Source organism: Pristiophorus japonicus, chromosome 8 (genome assembly GCF_044704955.1).
Source record: "Pristiophorus japonicus isolate sPriJap1 chromosome 8, sPriJap1.hap1, whole genome shotgun sequence".
Lineage (NCBI taxonomy): Eukaryota > Metazoa > Chordata > Chondrichthyes > Pristiophoridae > Pristiophorus > Pristiophorus japonicus.
This window is the reverse complement of record NC_091984.1, coordinates 72,900,741-72,918,905: the sequence shown is the minus strand read 5'-3', so window position 1 is coordinate 72,918,905 and position 18,165 is coordinate 72,900,741. Positions and strand designations below refer to the sequence as shown.

General features: G+C 43.4%; 1 protein-coding gene across 1 annotated transcript in view; it reads right to left on the bottom strand.

The window, feature by feature from the left end:
• Window positions 1-5,595: 5,595 nt before the first annotated feature.
• Window positions 5,596-18,165, bottom strand: part of tm2d1 (TM2 domain containing 1) — a 122,316-nt gene continuing 109,746 nt past the window's right edge. Inside the window, exon 8 of the mRNA XM_070888231.1 lies at window positions 5,596-8,414. The gene's annotated coding sequence lies outside the window, so the exon portion shown is untranslated. The remainder of the gene's footprint in view (window positions 8,415-18,165) is intronic.

Here is an 18,165-nt window from a genome sequence, read left to right as displayed (position 1 = left end):
CGTTTCAACTGGGTCCAGTGTTTCCATTTGCCAACAGCTCCTATGTCTATGCAAGCGCATGTGTCACTAACCATAATCACCTGGTGGGGTCCGGTCCATTTTGGTGAGAATCCGGGTCTTTCAGGATTTATCTTTACCATGATCCGGCTCCCTATTTGAGGTATCTGAACCCTTTGTTCCTTCGTGTCCCTTTCTAGATCCCTAATAATCTGTTGGTCTCTGTCTTGTGCTCGTAACTCATGTGATTGTTTGCAGAGTTCCATCACGAATCTCCGTATCTTGTAGGGCCTTATGTCATCACTTCCAGTAACCAGGACTTCTGGCAGCCTCATGGCTCTTCCTGTCATTAGTTCAAAGAGGGTCAGTCCGGTAGTCTGGTTAGGGGAAGCTCTTAATTTCATTAGGATTTGTGGTAGTAACTCAACCCACCCCTGGTCCGGTCTCCTCGATTGCCTTAGCCAGTGCTGTTTTTAAGGTCCTATTCATTCGCTCTACCAATCCAGAAGACTCGGGGTGGTATGGGATGTGGAATTTTTGTTTAATCCCTAACAGGGCGCAAGCTTGCTTCATGATTTTTCCTGTAAAGTGTGTACCCTGGCCAGAGTCCAACTGTAATGGCATTCCCCACCTGGGTATTATTTCCCCGGCCAGGATCTTAGCTATTGTATCAGCGGTGCAGTTTCTAGTGGCGAAGGCTTCTACCCATTTTGTAAATTGGTCTATTATTACCAGACAGTACATTTTTCGCCTTTGGCTAGGCAGTGGCCCAGTAAAGTCTATTTGTAAGGCTTCCCAGGGTCACTTTAGGCAACTTTGGTGTCCCAGCTCGACCTTTATCTTTTTCCCTGGGTTGTGTTTAGTGCATGTTATACATTTCCTACAATTGTTTTCTATGTCTCTACCCATTCCTTTCCACCACCAACATCGTGACATGGAGTTCATCATGCCGGTCCTACCGGTATCCATGGTAGAGACTCAATAGGTTCTGTTGGATACATTCCGGGGCCACTACATTGTCATTTTTCCTTCAAACTCTATCCTTTTAGCTCCGTTCTGTTCCCACCCTTCTGTTTCTTGCAGGGTGGATTCTCCCTGTATCTTGAGTATGTTTACTTCCTCCGTTTGGGTAATACATGAGCCAATCGGGGCGTTACTAGTCATATCTAATTTGGCTGCCTGTTTGGCAGCTTCGTCTGCCCAGTCATTTCCCTGCTGGTGCCTGTCTGTGATCTTTAGATGCACTTTAATTTTTATCACTGCACATTCCTGAGGGAGGAGGGATGCTTCTAACAATTCCTTAACTCTCTCTTCGTGCTTAATGGGTCCCCCTCCCGATGTCACATACCCCCGCCTCTTCCAAGCAGTCATATAATCATGTACCACCCCGAAGGCGTAATGACTATCGGTATATATGTTGACCCTTTTCCCCGCTGCTAATTTTAATGCTTCGGTGAGGGCTACCAATTCCGCTACCTGAGCCGATAGGTTTCCCTCTAAGGGTCCCCTTTTCTTGACTTGTCCATTGTTGTCCACCACTGCCCATCCTGTTCTACATATCGACGGGATCCATCCACAAAGAGTTCTATATCTGCCTTTTCAAGCGGGGTTTCGCTAATCTGACTCCCTTCCCTCTCATTTCCCGTGAGACCACACTGGTGTTCTTTACCTTCGGTGACTATCCATCCTGCGGGATTATTCCCGTTATCCTTTATTATAGTCACAGTGCCGTTTGGGGGTAAGAGCATCGCTTTCCAATTTGCGTGCCGTGCATCGGATACGGTTCTTAACCTTCCTGTGTTAAGTAATTCCACGAGGGTATGTGGCGTATGTAAGATGACCTGCCCAGTCATCACTATAGGCTCGCTGGCCCTCACGGCCCACGCCACACAATCAAGAGCTGTGACACATCGGGACAGCCCTGCGGCCAGCGGTCCTTGTTTCGTGGAATAGTATCCCCGTGTTCCTGGGTTCCCATCGCATTGTAATGGGTCTCACTATTGTACATATACAGGTGGAAGGGTCTATTCTGATCCGGCAATCCCAAGGCGGGTGCACTCATAAGGGCTTGCTTCAGTTGGCTACCCCAGTCAACAGGCTCCTGGGAGGGCCTTCTTCCTTTTACTAGGTCCTGTATCGGTTGGGACATCTCCACATACTCCAGAATAAAGTTCCGGCAATAGTTAAATAGTCCCAATACCTGTCGGACCCCTTTTACCATTCCTGGTCTAGGCATTGTTCTAATAGCCTCCTTCCGATCTGCGGACATCCCTTGGGCTACTACGTATCCTCCTTTCCCACCTGGGCTTTCCTAGGATTTGCCTCCAACCCCGAGCGCTGTAAGGCCCCTAATACTGTAGTTAGGGCCAACATGTGTTGTTGCTCAGTACCTGAAGTGATAAGAATATCGTCCACATACTGTAGTATAATGCTTCCCTCTCCTATGTCCAGGGGTTCCAGGATTCCTGACAATGCCTGGTGGAATATGCCCGGGCTATTGTGAAACCCTTGCGGCACCCTGGTCCAGGTATACTGCTTCCTGTTTACAGTGAAGGCAAACTTCCTCTGTGACTCCTCATCCAAAGGTATGGTCCAGAATCCGTTCGCTATGTCGAGTACAGTAAAGATTATATGTTCTGGTTCAGGCCATTGAAAATAGTGGATGGGCTCGCCACAATCGGATGTTCTCTTGGGGTGACCTTGTTCAGGGCTGTATAGTCGACAGTGAATCTGTAGTTCCATTGGGTTTCTTTACCGGCCACACCGGTGAATTAGTGGTGGCAGTTACGAGCTTTACCACCCCTTGTGCTTCTAATTCTTGCACTATTTGGTGGACGGCTGCTTCAGCCTCGGGTTTTAAAGGATATTGTTTGTGGGCCTTATGTTCTGGCCCGGGAATTTTGACCGGGTCAACTCGGACCAGCCCGCAATCCTGTTTGTGCTGTGCCCACAGAGCCAAGTATAGTTGGCATACGCTGCCCCACACGCCCTTCGTTTCCCACTCGGGCTGTATTGGGACAATCCTTGCTACTCGCTGCTGCTGATGTCCCGGACAATCGAACTTCTGTTGGGTCTGATGTTTCTCTCCCCATATTATCCGATTACGCTGGGGGTCTATAAGTGCACCTACTTCCCTCAGGGTGTCTATCCCTAGTATGGTGCCTTCCGGGTTAGGGCAGCACCAAAATTGGGTGGGTATCATTATTCCCTGTATCTCTAATAGTACTACTTCGCTTAATGTCGCTTTTTTGGATCCTCCTCCTATCCCTTGAATATTAACCGTTGTTCTTGTAAGAGGGAGGTTTAGATTAGTTATGAATACCGACGCTCCCGTGTCCACTAGCATGTTGCACTAATAAACATATGGTGATCTAGCGTTGGCCGTCCCAACCTTCCCTTGGGGGCCGGTAACCCCGAGCGGGTACTGGCTAATTTAAGTAAGTTGATGAGCTCCTCGTTAGAGGGTGGCTCCGGAGTGGGTGGGGCTGGCAATGTTGTTTATCGGAGAATTTCCATCAGTTCCTCACGCGTGATGGGCGTCCCTGTCTGTTTTCTGGTTTGTTGGGGACCCTTTCCTGCTGCCCCGCCTCCCGCTGCCCAGCATCTTTTTGCTACGTGTCCCAGTTTGTTGCAATCACGGCATCTGGGTCTATCCGTCCCTTTTTCAGCCTCCCTTAGCGGGCAACCTCTGTTAAAATGCCCGTCCTGGTGACATGTGTAATACGTCAAGGAAACTGGGCGGAGGTCCCCCCATCTTCCTTTTCTCCCGTCACTAATGCTGCCGCCATTATCTTCGCTACCTTTTCCTTTTGCTCAGCCTTTAATTCCGCCACGTTTTGTGCCCATTCTAAGATTTCATCATAATCATCTCCTTTCTTGAATCCCAGCTTAATTATTTTTTGATGCGTCTCCCCCAGTCCATCCTTAAACATTTCTAAAAATGCCGCGTCCTCTTTACCGGGGTTGTTAGCACCGGAGTGGTCCTTGTACTCAAGCCATTTCCGCTCTCCATATTCTCCTACAGTTTCGTTTGGTTTTTGGATTACTTTTAATATCCTGCTCCAATTAGTTTTTATTGGTCCCCAACATTCATCCATCCCGTGCTTGAGGTCTAGTATCCGCTGTGCCTTAGTTCACATCGGGGTTCCCATCATCATCCAATTGCCGTTTTGCACAGCTTGGGTAGCCCTTTGCCAGCTTACATTACCGGTTTTGGCATTTACCAGACTGTGTACGTCCCCTAGAGTTAGATTATGTGCATCGAACATTTCCTCAACTTTTTGCCAGAATTCTGTATTTCTGCTATTTGGTTTGGGGGTGGGTAAATCTTTTAGCAGTGTCTGTCTCTCATGCGGGGTGAGGGTAACTTCTTGTATGGTGACGTGACCGGGTTGCTGCCTGTGTGCAGGGACAGTGGTAGTATGTACGGGAGCTGCCTGTATGTACCTGTCATATGTCGGGGGCCCTTCCTGGGTTCTGTTATTACCTTGGGGCTTCCCTGCCTGTACCTCCTTCAGGGAGGGGTATATTTGGGGTACTGGGGGGGTTATTTTTGGGTTGGGTGTTGCTGATGCGCAATGTAGAGTTTGTCCGTTCTCCTTTACAGCCTTTCCTAATTCCGTTATTTTAGTTTTTAATTCCTGAATCAATTTAGTGTGGATATCTATTTCTTTTACCTGTTCCCGGTAACAGGTAAGGAATATTGCTTGGGTCATTTCAACCTTGTGTTTGGTCTGACTATCCCACCATTTTTTCTGTCTATCGGGGTATCCGTGGGCTGCCACCCTTTCCGTTTCATTTCTTCCATTAATGTTGTGTATTTTTTACCCAGCAAATTTAGTAGAGATCCTTTTGGTCCCCAGTTACATTCTTCCTTTTTTTTGCTGGCCTGGGTTTCTGTTCCCTCATTGGTTTTATTCGCCTTTTTATTTGCCAGGTTACCCATCTTACTTTGGGGAAAGTGTAGGGGTCTTGGGCATTCTTTAACTCGTGTTTGGGATGCAGGATGTTGTCTATGTCTCCCCTTGGCGCCGTACACTCGTACTGCCACGCTTCTGGGTCAATATGTCTCGTCTCTGCGGGTACGTCGTCTATATGTCTTCCTTTTGCGCTGTACACCTGTACTGCCACGCTTCCAGGTCAATATGTCTCGTCCCTGCGCCGTGCGCTCGTACCGCTTGGGTCAATAGGTCTCGTCCATATGTCTTCCCTTGTGTCGTACCGTCGCACTACCGCGCTTCCTACACGAGCAAGTTTCAGAGTATGCCTTTTAACCCCCTCCCACCCCGAGATCGTCCCTGTCCTCTTGTCTCCGTCCCTCTGGGACCCGCTACAGATAGTTCTTTGTACAGATGTCCTTCCCTCCCGGTTTACAATGCCACAGCTCTAACTTGAAGGTGGTAAATTAAACATACTCTCCCCAACATCTGGATCATTGTTCCGTTCGGGAAGTTCTTGTACTCTGCTCGCAGCGCCAAATAGAAGGGGAAAATGGGAAGGCTTCTCTTCCCATGAGCGGGCCTTTTGGTATAAAGGGTCGAAGCTCGTCCCAACCCGCGTAGCAGCCCTCGAAGTATTGGACAGAGATGGATGGCAAGGTATAACGATCTTTAATTACGGACATCCGGGAACAGTCCTCATCACAGCCGCCTGTGAGTGGAGATGTTCATTGAATAGCAAAATCGTACATCATTTATATATTTCATAGATGCCTTTACTCCGCCCCGGTACGACCTCCCTCAATCTCGAATTGGGTTACCTTATTAGTAATATTTTGGATTGACAGACCAAGATCTCAAGGCAACCTTTAGACCTTAACTGGGATGACTCATTGGGTTAGAATTTGCTGATCGTACGTAGCGCCTAAAAGTCTGTTTAGAATCTTTTCAGAGTCTTATCTTGTCGGACTGGACGTACCTTAATGTTATCTCGTGTTTTGGTACATCAATGTTGAATCAGAGGCCTCTGGGTCCTTGGTGCTGGAATATGTTGGAATGTGAGATCAGCCACAGACCTTCTGCCCCTTTTGCTGAGCCAATGTAGAAGCCGGCACCTTAAACCTTATTTCGCTTATACCCCTAATGCCAATTTTCTCTTACAGAGGTCGAGGATGGACCTTTGAGGCACACTGTTGATGTACATTTTGAGCTTGGAGGAAGAAAACATTGCTGAAGAGGTTCTGATGCTTTGGGACCGGTAAGAATGATGCCATGTAAGGCCATTCTTGTGGTGGTGGACCAGAGGAGAGGTAATGCAGAAGCATGTGCTATCACTCATGCGAAGACAGGAAGAAATAATGCACCATGGTTGCAGTCACAGGGGATGCAATTGGTGACTTTTCCCAGATGTTTTTTGTGCTGTAAGTATTGTCTATTATTGTTCTCAAATACCTTTCAAAATTTCCTGGTGTTATTTCAACTGTATTCATATATGAGCAAGACTATGGTTTTCCAGTGACTGAATGAGCCAAAGTCCATGTTTATCACATGGTTTGAGATTTTTTACTGGTGTTTCGCAGATCATATTCTACAATTTTATCTGCTTGTAAATTAGGCCCATAGGTTTCTAGTGATTCAATAAGTCAAATTTTGGTTTTACTGCATAGAATTACAGAATTGATCATGATTGTTTTGGTATTGCATTCACTGATTCTGTCCATTTTTCTGTGAAAACTACAACTCATAGGTCTTGCATTTAAGGGGTACGTTACGTTTTGAAGTGTTAAATTTTATGCAATTATGAGTTGCAGAAATGATCTAAATCATTTTGCAAATATTCAGCTATATTCTGTTTGTTACTTTTCCTGCAAATCTGACAAGATTATAGTTAGTGTCAATATCCAGTTTATTGATTCCAGGGATCTAAGCATTGACCCCTGCTGGACTCAACAATTCTCTCCAGTCTGACATTACGCCTCTCAAGTATTCTTTGACACCTAATCAGCATGTTCTGCCCTCGCTTTTAGTTTAATTAGTAGACTTTCATGTGCAATTTTCCGAAAGTCTAAACAAACAACATTATGCAGAGTGCCACTATTTTAAGCAAGCTATTTGCTATCACTACAAATCTTATGCTACTCTGCAAAGAAAGACCATTCCGTCTGCACTGAAAGTCAATGACCTATTGAGAATTTCACAGCAAGCAGCCTGAATCGTTTTGGGAGCATCTGTACAAATGAAAAATGTCTAAATGTTCGCCTCAACTTTTCAAACCATCTGCTGCAAAGTTTTGCAAATGCCCTTGCATAGCTTTTCTTCTTTCAAAAGTGTTGATTAGACATAAAACCATGATACAGAGGATAAAAAACAAAACAAAATGATAAATAATTATACATTTTAAGAACAAAAAAGTACTGACAGCTTACTCCTTTTTGAGCCAAATACCAAAGATACCAGTACAATCTATCAGCTTCCTATAATTTTTAAGTACATGCAAACATTAATAAGAACAAACTTGCATTTATATGTTGCCTTTCACAACCCCAGGATGTTCCAAAGCACTTTACAATTAATGAAGTACTTTTGAAATGTAATCACTGTTATAATGTAGGGCAATGTGGCAGCCATTTTGCACACAGCAACGTCTCAAAAACAGCAATGAGATAATGACCAGATAATCTGGTTTAGTGATGTTGGTTGAGGGATAAATGTTGGTCAGGACACTGGGGAGAATTCCCCTTTCCTTCTTGGAATAGTGGCATGGGATCTTTCACGTCCACATGAGAGGGCAGACAGTGCCTTGGTTTAATGTCTCATCCGAAAGATGGCATTTCCGACAGTGTAACATTCAGTGCTGTGCTGGAGTTTAGATAATGATAAATCAACCATCTGGCTCAGAGGCAAGAGTGCTACCATTGAGCCAAAGGTGATATCTGTAATCTTAACAATCGAAGTCATTTCATAACATTAATGAGCTACAGAACAATACTGCACAGGGAAGTCATTTCAAGAGTATTTGTTAAGTGTTTGCAGAAATCAACATGTTGTGAAATACAGTGATGATTGGGAAATATTTGGATGCCTTAAATGTGGCAAAGCAAAGATGTACATCAGTTCACATGTGCAAATACTGTATAGCCATTGTGAGTAAAATCGTTTCAAACACGTATTTATACAGTTTTTCAAAAAAATCACCAACATTTTAAAAAGATGTAGGCAGGCTGCACATGCATATTGATTTAGTCAGAGTCGCCAGCTTGATCCAGCTATTTACATGCAGCCAAAGTGATGGTTGCCAGGTGTTCATCACTGCAGAAACGTAGCTGTTTAATTCCTACAAAATGCTTCAGAGTCTGTTGTTCACCATATCCACACCAGTCATTGCTCTTAAATCTGCACTCGATCAGATTGTCTAAAGCTGCTGCCAGTTCCATCCTTGCGTCGGTCATGTTGTATCTTTGTTTCCTTGATAGGCTTCCTCTGTGTATAAAAAGATGGACAATGTTTGTCTCTATGCCAGTTTAAAAATCAAAGATTATCAGATTCAATCCAGTCAACAAATGCCAAATAGCCGGCAAAATACAGCTGCGGAACCTGATTTGAATTGGGTAAATAAATATACTAAGTCAATGCACACCACGATTAAATTCAACAGCTGCACTCCGGTTTGAAAAAAACAAGATCAGAGGCAGAGAGGGGGAAATATGAATACATTATATATGCTTCATTGTCCATTGTAATGTCTGTGAGCTTGTAATGTTTGTAGCTCCACACTGTGGATGTGGACGTAGGCATGTTCCGGAGGCTTCCGACAGAGCTGCCTGCCATGTTAGAAGTTGTGTGTGCTTGTGCTCTGTGAATATATCACATTTGGCGATGAGATGGGATTTTTCGGATGAACTGAAGCTGAAATTTTGTTGGTGAAGGATTCAGCCAGCCGACAGAGAGACTTTGGATGCTCCTGTCTTTGGAAAAAGCTGCAAAATCCGAGGTAAAATACAGCATACTGTGTGAACAGCTACAAATTAAAATGGCAGCACCCGCAGGTATAATGGAACATTTGGGTGAATACAGACACGACCGGGAACATTTTAATGCGTATGTGGATCAGCTGGAAATGTATTTCACTGCAAATAACATAATCGAAGTTCCAGACAATGCAGTCCAGAATTAGGCAATATTGGAACGTAAGAGAGCAATTTTCTATCGGAAGCTGGACCGGCATTGTTTGAAACTCTGGTAAATCTGCTTGTGTCTGCCGAGCCAAAAGACACAACGCTTCAAGAGATTTTAACGAAGCCGGACGGTCTGCACCTGGGCAGGACTGGAACCAATGTCCCAGGGGAAGTGTTTGCTAGTGCTGTTGGGGAGGTGTTAAACTAATATGGCAGGGGGATGGGAACCTATGCAGGGAGACAGAGGGAAGTAGAATGGGGGCAGAAGCAAAAGATAGAAAGAAGAAAAGTAAAAGTGGAGGGCAGAGAAACCCAAGGCAAAAAGAAAAAAGGGCCACATTACAGCAAAATCCTAAAAGGGCAAAGGGTGTTAAAAAGACAAGCTTGAAGGCTCTGTGCATCAATGCGAGGAGTATTCGGAATAAGGTGGACAAATTAACTGCGCAGATAGCAGTTTACGGATATGATGTAATTGGCATCACAGAGACATGGCTCCAGGGTGACCAAGGCTGGGAACTCAACATCCAGGGGTATTCAACATTTAGGAAGGATAGACAGAAAGGAAAAGAAGGTGGAGTGGCATTGCTGGTTAAAGAGGAAATTAATGCAATAGTAAGGAAGGACATTAGCTTGGATGATGTGGAATCGGTATGGGCGGAGCTACGGAATAACAAAGGGCAGAAAACGCTCGTGGGAGTTATGTACAGACCATCAAACAGTAGTAATGAGGATGGGGACAGCATCAAACAAGAAATTAGGGATGCGTGCAAAAAAGGTACAGCAGTTATCATGGGTGACTTTAATCTACATATTCACTGGGCTAACCAAACTGGTAGCAATGCGGTGGAGGAGGATTTCTTGGCATGTATTAGGGATGATTTTCGAGACCAATATGTCGAGGAACCAACTAGAGGGCTGGCCATCCCAGACTGGGTGATGTGTAATGAGAAAGGACTAATTCACAATATTGTTGTGCGAGGCCCCTTGGGGAAGAGTGACCATAATATGGTAGAATTCTTTATTAAGATGGAGAGTAACACAATTAATTCAGAGACTAGGGTCCTGAACTTGGGAAAGGTAACTTTGATGATATGAGACGTGAATTGACTAGAATAGACTGGCAAGTGGTACTTCAAGGGTTGACGGTGGATAGGCAGTGGCAAACATTTAAAGATCACATGGATGAACTTCAACAATTGTACATCCCTGTCTGGAATAAAAATTAAATGGGGAAGGGGGCTCAACCTTAGCTAACAAGGGAAATTAGGGAAATTAAGGATAGTGTTAAATCCAAGGGAGAGGCATATAAATTGGCCAGAAAAAGCAGCAAACCTGAGAACTGGGAGAATTTTGTATTACAGCAGAGGAGGACAAAGGGTTTAATTAGGAAGGGGAAAATAGAGTATGAGAGGAAGCTTGCTGGGAACATAAAAACTGTCTGCAAAAACTTCTATAGATATGTGAAGAGAAAAAGATTAGTGAAAATAAACGTAGGTCCCTTGCTGTCAGATTCAGGTGAATTTATAATGAGGAACAAACAAATGGCGGACCAGTTAAACAAATACTTTGGTTCTGTTTTCACGAAGGAAGACACAAATAACCTTCTGGAAATACGAGGGAACCGAGGGTCTAGTGAGAAGGAGGAACTGAAGGATATCTTTATAAAGCGGGAAATTGTGTTCAGGAAATTGATGGGATTGAAGGCTGATAAATCCCCGGGGCCTGATAGTCTGCATCCCAGAATACTTAAGGAAGTACTTAGAAATAGTGGATGCATTGGTGATCATTTTCCAACAGTCTATCAACTCTGGATCAGTTCCTATGGACTGGAGGGTAGCTAATGTAACACCACTGTTTACAAAAGGGAGAGAGAAAACGGGTAATTTTAGACCGGTTAGCCTGACATCAGTTGTGGGGAAAATGTTGGAATCAATTATTAAAGATGAAATAGCAGCGCATTTGGAAAGCAGTGACAAGATCGGTCCAAGTCAGCATGGATTATGAAAGGGAAATCATGCTTGACAAATCTTCTGGAATTTTTTGAGGATGTAACTAGTAGAGTGGACAAGGGAGAACCAGTGGATGTGGTGTATTTGGACTTTCAAAAGGCTTTTGACAAGGTCCCACACAAAATCAAAGCACATGTTATTGGGGGTAATGTATTGACGTGGATAGAGAACTGGTTGGCAGACAGGAAGCAGAGAGCCGGGATAAATGGATTCTTTTCAGAATGACAGGCAGTGACTAGTGGAGTGCTGCAGGGCTCAGTGCTGGGACCCCAGCTCTTTACAATATACATTAATGATTTAGATGAAGGAATTGAGTGTAATATCTCCAAGTTTGCAGATGACACTAAACTGGGTGGCGGTGTGAGCTGTGAGGACGCTAAAAGGCTGCAGGGTGACTTGGACAGGTTAGGTGAGTGGGCCAATGCATGGCAGATGCAGTATAATGTGGATAAATGTGAGGTTATCCATTTTGGGGGCAAAAACACGAAGGCAGAATATTATCTGAATGGTGGCAGATTAGGAAAGGGGGAGGTGCAACGAGACCTGGGTGTCATGGTTCATCAGTCATTGAAAGTTGGCATGCTGATACAGCAGGCGATAAAGAAGGCAAATGGTATGTTGGCCTTCATAGCAAGGGGATTTGAGTAGAGGAGCAGGGGGGTCTTACTGCAGTTGTACAGGGCCTTGGTGAGGCCTCACCTGGAATATTGTGTTCAGTTTTGGTCTCCTAATCTGAGAAAGGACATTCTTGCTATTGAGGGAGTGCAGCGAAGATTCACCAGACTGATTCCCGGGATGGCTGGACTGTCATATGAGGACAGACTGGATCAACTGGGCCTTTATACACTGGAGTTTAGAAGGATGCGAGGGGATCTCATAGAAACTTATAAGATTCTGACGGGACTGGACAGGTTAGATGCGGGAAGAATGTTCCCAATGATGGGGAAGTCCAGAACCAGGGAACACAGTCTTAGGACTGAGATGAGGAGAAACTTCTTCACTGAGAGAGTTGTTAACCTGTGGAATTCCCTACCGCAGAGAGTTGTTGATGCCAGTTCATTGGATATATTCAAGAGGGAGTTAGATATGGCCTTTACTGCTAAAGAGATCGAGGGGTATGGAGAGAAAGCAGGAAAGGGGTACTGAGGGAATGATCAGCCTTGATCTTATTGAATGGTGGTGGAGGCTCGAAGGGCCAAATGGTCTACTCCTGCACCTATTTTCTATGTTTCTATGGAGCAGCACTATAACCCCAAACCGTTAGAAATTGCTGAAAGCTATCGTTTCGGGATACGGAATCAAAAGGCTGATGAAAGTATCAATGATTACATTGTAGCATCAAAAAAGCTATCTATTCACTGTAATTTCGGAAACTTTCAAAACTGAGCATTGAGGGATCGTTTTGTTTGTGGGATGAAAAATCAGAAGGAAGTTATTGACGACGGATGACTTGACTTTTGAGCTTGCTTGTCAGACAGCGAGGTCGATGGGCATGGCCGATCAATATTCCTGAGAATTAAATAATAATTACGGTCGTCAGTCAACCGAGGTGAATCGCCTGCAGGTTCAAAGTAAAAGGCGGTGGGGGCCCAAAGTCTCAGAAACTGGAAATTCTAATAGAGCGTCGAAGTCGTGCTACAGGTGCCTGGGACAACACATTGCTCAAAGTTGTCCATATCTGAAGGCAGAATGTTTCTTCTGCAGAAAGACTGGGCATCTTGTGAAGGCATGCTGACTGAAGGGTAAACCAGCTTTAAAAGCTATGAGTCCTGCGTTCAAAGCTATGAGTAGAAATCCTCAAAGACTATATAGCATGGAAGAACAACAACAGGACGAAGAGATGTTAGAGTTACACGTCATCAGGAGCACGAGGTTAATGGACAGCGATTCAAAAAGTATCAAAATCTACACAGAGGTTGCGGGATTCAAGATACCAATGGAAATCGGTGCACCCGTGAGTGTGGTACCAAAGTCGCTATACCTCGACAAATTGCGTGATTTCCCATTGGAGAAATCCAAGATAGAGCTGCGAGGCTACTCGGGAGAGAACATTCCTTTGGTAGGTCGTATCACCGTACCGGTGAAATATAAGGATCAATTTCAGAACTTGCCTCTAATAGTAGTGAAAGGAGACAAGCCTGCCTTACTAGGAAGAAATTGGTTTAGATCACTGAAACTGGATTGGAGTGAGATTTCCTGTGTGGAAGCGAGATTTGCATCAACGGATGATGTTATTAAGAAGTATCCGAAGGTGTTCTGCGAAACGGGCAGTCCAATCCAAGGCTTCAAGGCGAGTGTCAGGGTACAGAAGGACGCTAGATCGGTTTACTACAAGCCACGTTCCATACCATATTCACTCAAGGAGAAAGTTGAGCAAGAACTCAAAAGACTAGAGATTGAGAACATTATTTGTAAGATAGATCGATGTAATTGAGCTACAACCATTGTTGTTGTACTGAAGTCCGATGGTAAGGTAAGATTGTGTGGTGATTATAAAGTAACCGTAAACCAGGTTCTAAAGGGTAATGTCCCCAATACATTGCTGAATATAGAAGATTTGTTCACAACACTGACAGGTGGTCAGATCTTCTCAAAACTGGATCTTATGAATGCCTACTTACAGCTTGAACTAGATGAGGAGTCCAAGTCATGCTTGACTATAAACACTCATCTAGGCCTATATCAACTTAATAGGTATCGTTTGGAGTATCTTCCGCTCCTGCCATATTCCAAGGGGTGATAAACCAGATTTTGCAAGGTATTGAAGGGGGAGTATGTTATTTGGATGACATACTAATTTCAGCACCAAATAGGCAAATTCATAACATACTGAATGAAGTCCTCAAATGGCTAGAGAAGCATAGAGTAAGAGTGTCTGCTCGTAAGTGTGAGTTATTTAAAAACTCAGTGGAGTACTTAGGGTACAGAGTAGACAAAGATGGTTTACATCCAACCATGGGAAAGCTGGATGCAATCAGAAATGCACCCACTCCCAGGAATGTCACTGAACTTCGTTCATTCTTGGGTCTTTTGAACTATTATGAGAAGTTCTCACCAAATTTGACTACAGTATTACATCCACTGAATGAACTACTGAAAAAATAGGTCCATTGGAAGTGGTCAAAAGAATGCGATACAGCATTCAAAGAGTGTAAAAGCAAAATCGTAGAGAGCACCATGTTAGTTCACTATGACATATCTAAGGAGATTAAGCTAGCATGTGATGCCTCTCCGTATGGAGTTGGGGCTGTAATCTCTCATGTATTATGTAGTGGGGAGGAGAGACCAATTGCTTTTGCTTCACACAAATTGAAAGGGAAGCTTTGGCATTAATTTTTGGGGTCAAGAAGTTCCACAAATACTTGTATGGTCGTAAGTTTACCATTGTTATGGACCGTAAGCCTTTAACAACAAACCTCCATCCAAAGTCCTCAGTTCCAACATTAGCTGCAGTCCGAATGCAGAGATGGGCTTTGATTTTGTCAGCATATACATATGATATTGAATACAGATGATCACAGTAATACTGATTGCCTTCCCCATCACAAGATGCACCCGATAGGAAAGAAGTGTTTTAATTTTCATACATTGATCAACTACCAGTTACAGCTGAAGAGATTGGTAGAGCAACCAAATGTGACCCAGTGATGTCAAAGGTGTATGATTATATTGCAAATGGATGGCCAAACCATGTAACAGACAAAGATATTCATCCATTCTTCATTCGAAGGAATGAATTATCAGTCGATAAAGATTGTATCATGTGGGGTTTAAGAGTGGTTATACCAAATAAATTTAGATCCAAATTATTAGGAGACCTCCATGACCAGCAGCTGGGAATGTGTTTGACCAAGAGTTTTGCACGCAGTTATTTATGATGGCCAGGTCTTGATAAAAGATATAGAGTACATCGTGAGTCAGTGTACGACATGTCAATCGGTAAGCAAGCAACCACCATCAGTACCATTACAGCCATGGAAATGGCCTCCCAGGGTGTGGCAAAGGCTACATATTGATTTTGCTGAGTTAGAAGGACAACAATTGTTCATTGTGATTGATAGCCATTCGAAGTGGGTTGAGGTGTTTCTAATATAGAAAATAACAAGTAAAACATTAGACAGTTTGCGAAGTTTATTTTCTTCATTTGGCCTCCCTGAAGAAATTGTTTCGGATAATGGACCACAATTTCGTTCAGAAGAATTTGCACAATTCATGAGCAAAAATGGTGTGAAACATACCAAGGTTCCACCATACCACCCTGCCTTGAATGGTGCAACAGAGCACACGGTACAAATTGTAAAACATGCCCTCATAAAACAAATGCTAGATCCAAATCCAAAGAAACGATAGTTGTCATTGGATCACAAATTGGTTCATTTCCTAATTACATATCGTAATATTCCTCATACAATTACTGGTAAAACACCAGCAGAGTTGTTCCTAAAACGACAGCCTCGAACCAGATTCTCGTTGTTAAAACCAAATTTGGCACAGTCGTAGAAGAGACACAATTAAGACAGAAAGAGAATCATGATAGAGGTAGAGTAAAAGAGAGAAGTGTGAAATTAAACCAGAAGGTGAGAGTGAAGAACCATCACCATAAATGGTTAAAGTGGTTACCAGGAAGAGTGGTGAAGATATGTGGTCCTCGCACATATTTGGGAAAGATGTTTGATAATGGACAGGTTAGGTTTGTTCATATTGATCATATTTTACCTACAGACATGGAAGGAGTTGAAGGTGGGAATGGTTCAATTATTTCTGACTCATCAGATAGTTTTGATATACCAGTAGCAAATCCTACATCTAATATACTGGAAACAAATCCAAGAAAAAATCAGAATGTAAGTCTGAGTCTGAGTCAGGAAAACAAACAGCCTGAAGTTAGAGTGAGTTCAAATGAAAATCAGGGAAATTCCGTGGAGGAAAACGTTCCTCAGGATGAGTCTCGAATGAGTTTAGATTCGATACCATGTTTGGAAAGTTCTGTTCGGAGCGAAGGTATCCTCTTCGAAACAGAAAACAAGTGGTTAAGTTAAATTTGTAAATATGGAAAAAAATAAGATTATATCCTGTGTTATAAACATGAAAGCTATGTATGATGTTTGTTATAATAACTTCTTCATTAAGGAGGGAGAAGTGTAATGTCTGTAAGCTGGTAATGTTTGTAGCTCCACACTGTGGAAGTGGACGTATTATGTACTGCAACTATAGAATTAATAATAAACAGAACCAGGCATGTTCCGGAGGCTTCCGACAGAGCTGCCTGCCATGTTAGAAGCTGTGTGTGCTTGTGCTCTGTGAATATATCACATCCATTATGAAGTTTTTTGAAATTAACATATCTAAACACACACATTAGATTCACTGAGTGGAAAGCAGCCAATGAGATATCCATTGTTATGCACATTAGGGAGAAGAGATGGTTTAGCTCAACGCAGTGTGAGCATTTTAAATCCTATGCATCGATTTTCTACACAACCGGTTACATTAAAGTACCAGTTAGTAAGAGGCTTTGCTCCTTACTGCAGCCCCTGTTTCCCGTGTTGGGCCAGGAAGTTACATCATTAACTATGCTTGCCATTATTAATTCGTAAAACAACTGAGGAATTTGCAGAGTATGCCATGAGTTCCAATTCTCATCAAATTGTTGGACAATATGCACCGCTCCACTGCTAGCATCACCAAAGCCAATAAAAGTACCATCTCTCCGTGTGGGTCCCCATTGGATTTAATTATGATCGTGGAATTGCCGGATTTACGACGTTACTATGAATTATTCCTGCTGCAGCCATTTAGAGCTGGTAATTAATGTCACAGAGGACCCCGTTAATGATATGATTTTTGGCTCTGACATGAGCAGAGCTGGTCTTCAGTCACCTTAGTTAATCCTTGCCACTGGTCCAAGACCTAGCTCTGTCAAGTCCGTGTGGTGGCTGGGGTGCAACAGTCACCACACGTTAAAAAAAAATTCACGCACAGGCATCTTCCATCCCCTCAATTGGAGTTCAGGACTGAAACATCGGGTCCTTCATCAAAGCATCTGTGAACTCGTGGAAGTAAGTCATCCTCGTTCGAGGGACCGCCTATGATGATGATGAGTGTTGGAATGCAATAATTTTCAGGATGCAAAGCTATTTTGACACTCAGCAGAGGGTCACTCATTCAAATGCAAATTAGATAGATTTTTTGCTGGAAATAACATTTTGAGGTGCAGCATATGAGTAATTTTAGACATGATGTATGATAAGTGTCAAATAGTTGAGAGGAAAAAAGTGACTTTGGACCTATGGTTCTCAAAGCTCTCCACTACTGGGGTTTTCCTCGTGTCTGGGTCTGTTCTGGACTAATTGATGGAGACTGATTGCCATGATTAATCAACAATTCCATTATCACGGTATCACGTGACTTCCAGAATGATCGAAGGAGAACTAGATGGACCTTGCACTTAGCAATTCCTATGTTCATATGAAGGCAGTGCAATGGTGTCCCCACCGGGTGCTTCATTGTTCCTGATCATGATGGATGGTTCTTTACTTCATGGGTCAAGAATGTTAAACTGTGCTATCAGTCACTCAATAACTTTTCAAGAACCAATACAGCAATACCCAAACACAACTCCTCTTCCGCTTGTTCTTTAATTTTTTTCTTAAATTGCCTTTGATTCGTTTTTCTCTCTCTTTAGCCACTCTCCTTTCCCTCTCTTTATTTCTCTTTCTGTCTCTTAATTCACCCTAGTTCCTTCTCCATCTTTTGCTCTGTTTCTTTCTCTATCCTTTTCTTTCATTGGTTAAGGAGATAGACCATTGGGCACAATGCTCACAAGGTCCCAGATGTAACGTTGACATCGCTGTACTGTATTCGGATCAACGTTCCAGCAATTTGTGATGCAAATATAGTGCAACGTCGATGGTCAGCACACGCGCTGCCAAACACACCATTGCAGCAATTTCTGGCCTGTTATTCTATTGCCTCACAGCAGTAGTTTGAAACTTACAGTAAACAGGGTAGCACAATGTAATATCCCTGTAACAGTTCCCCAGTCCA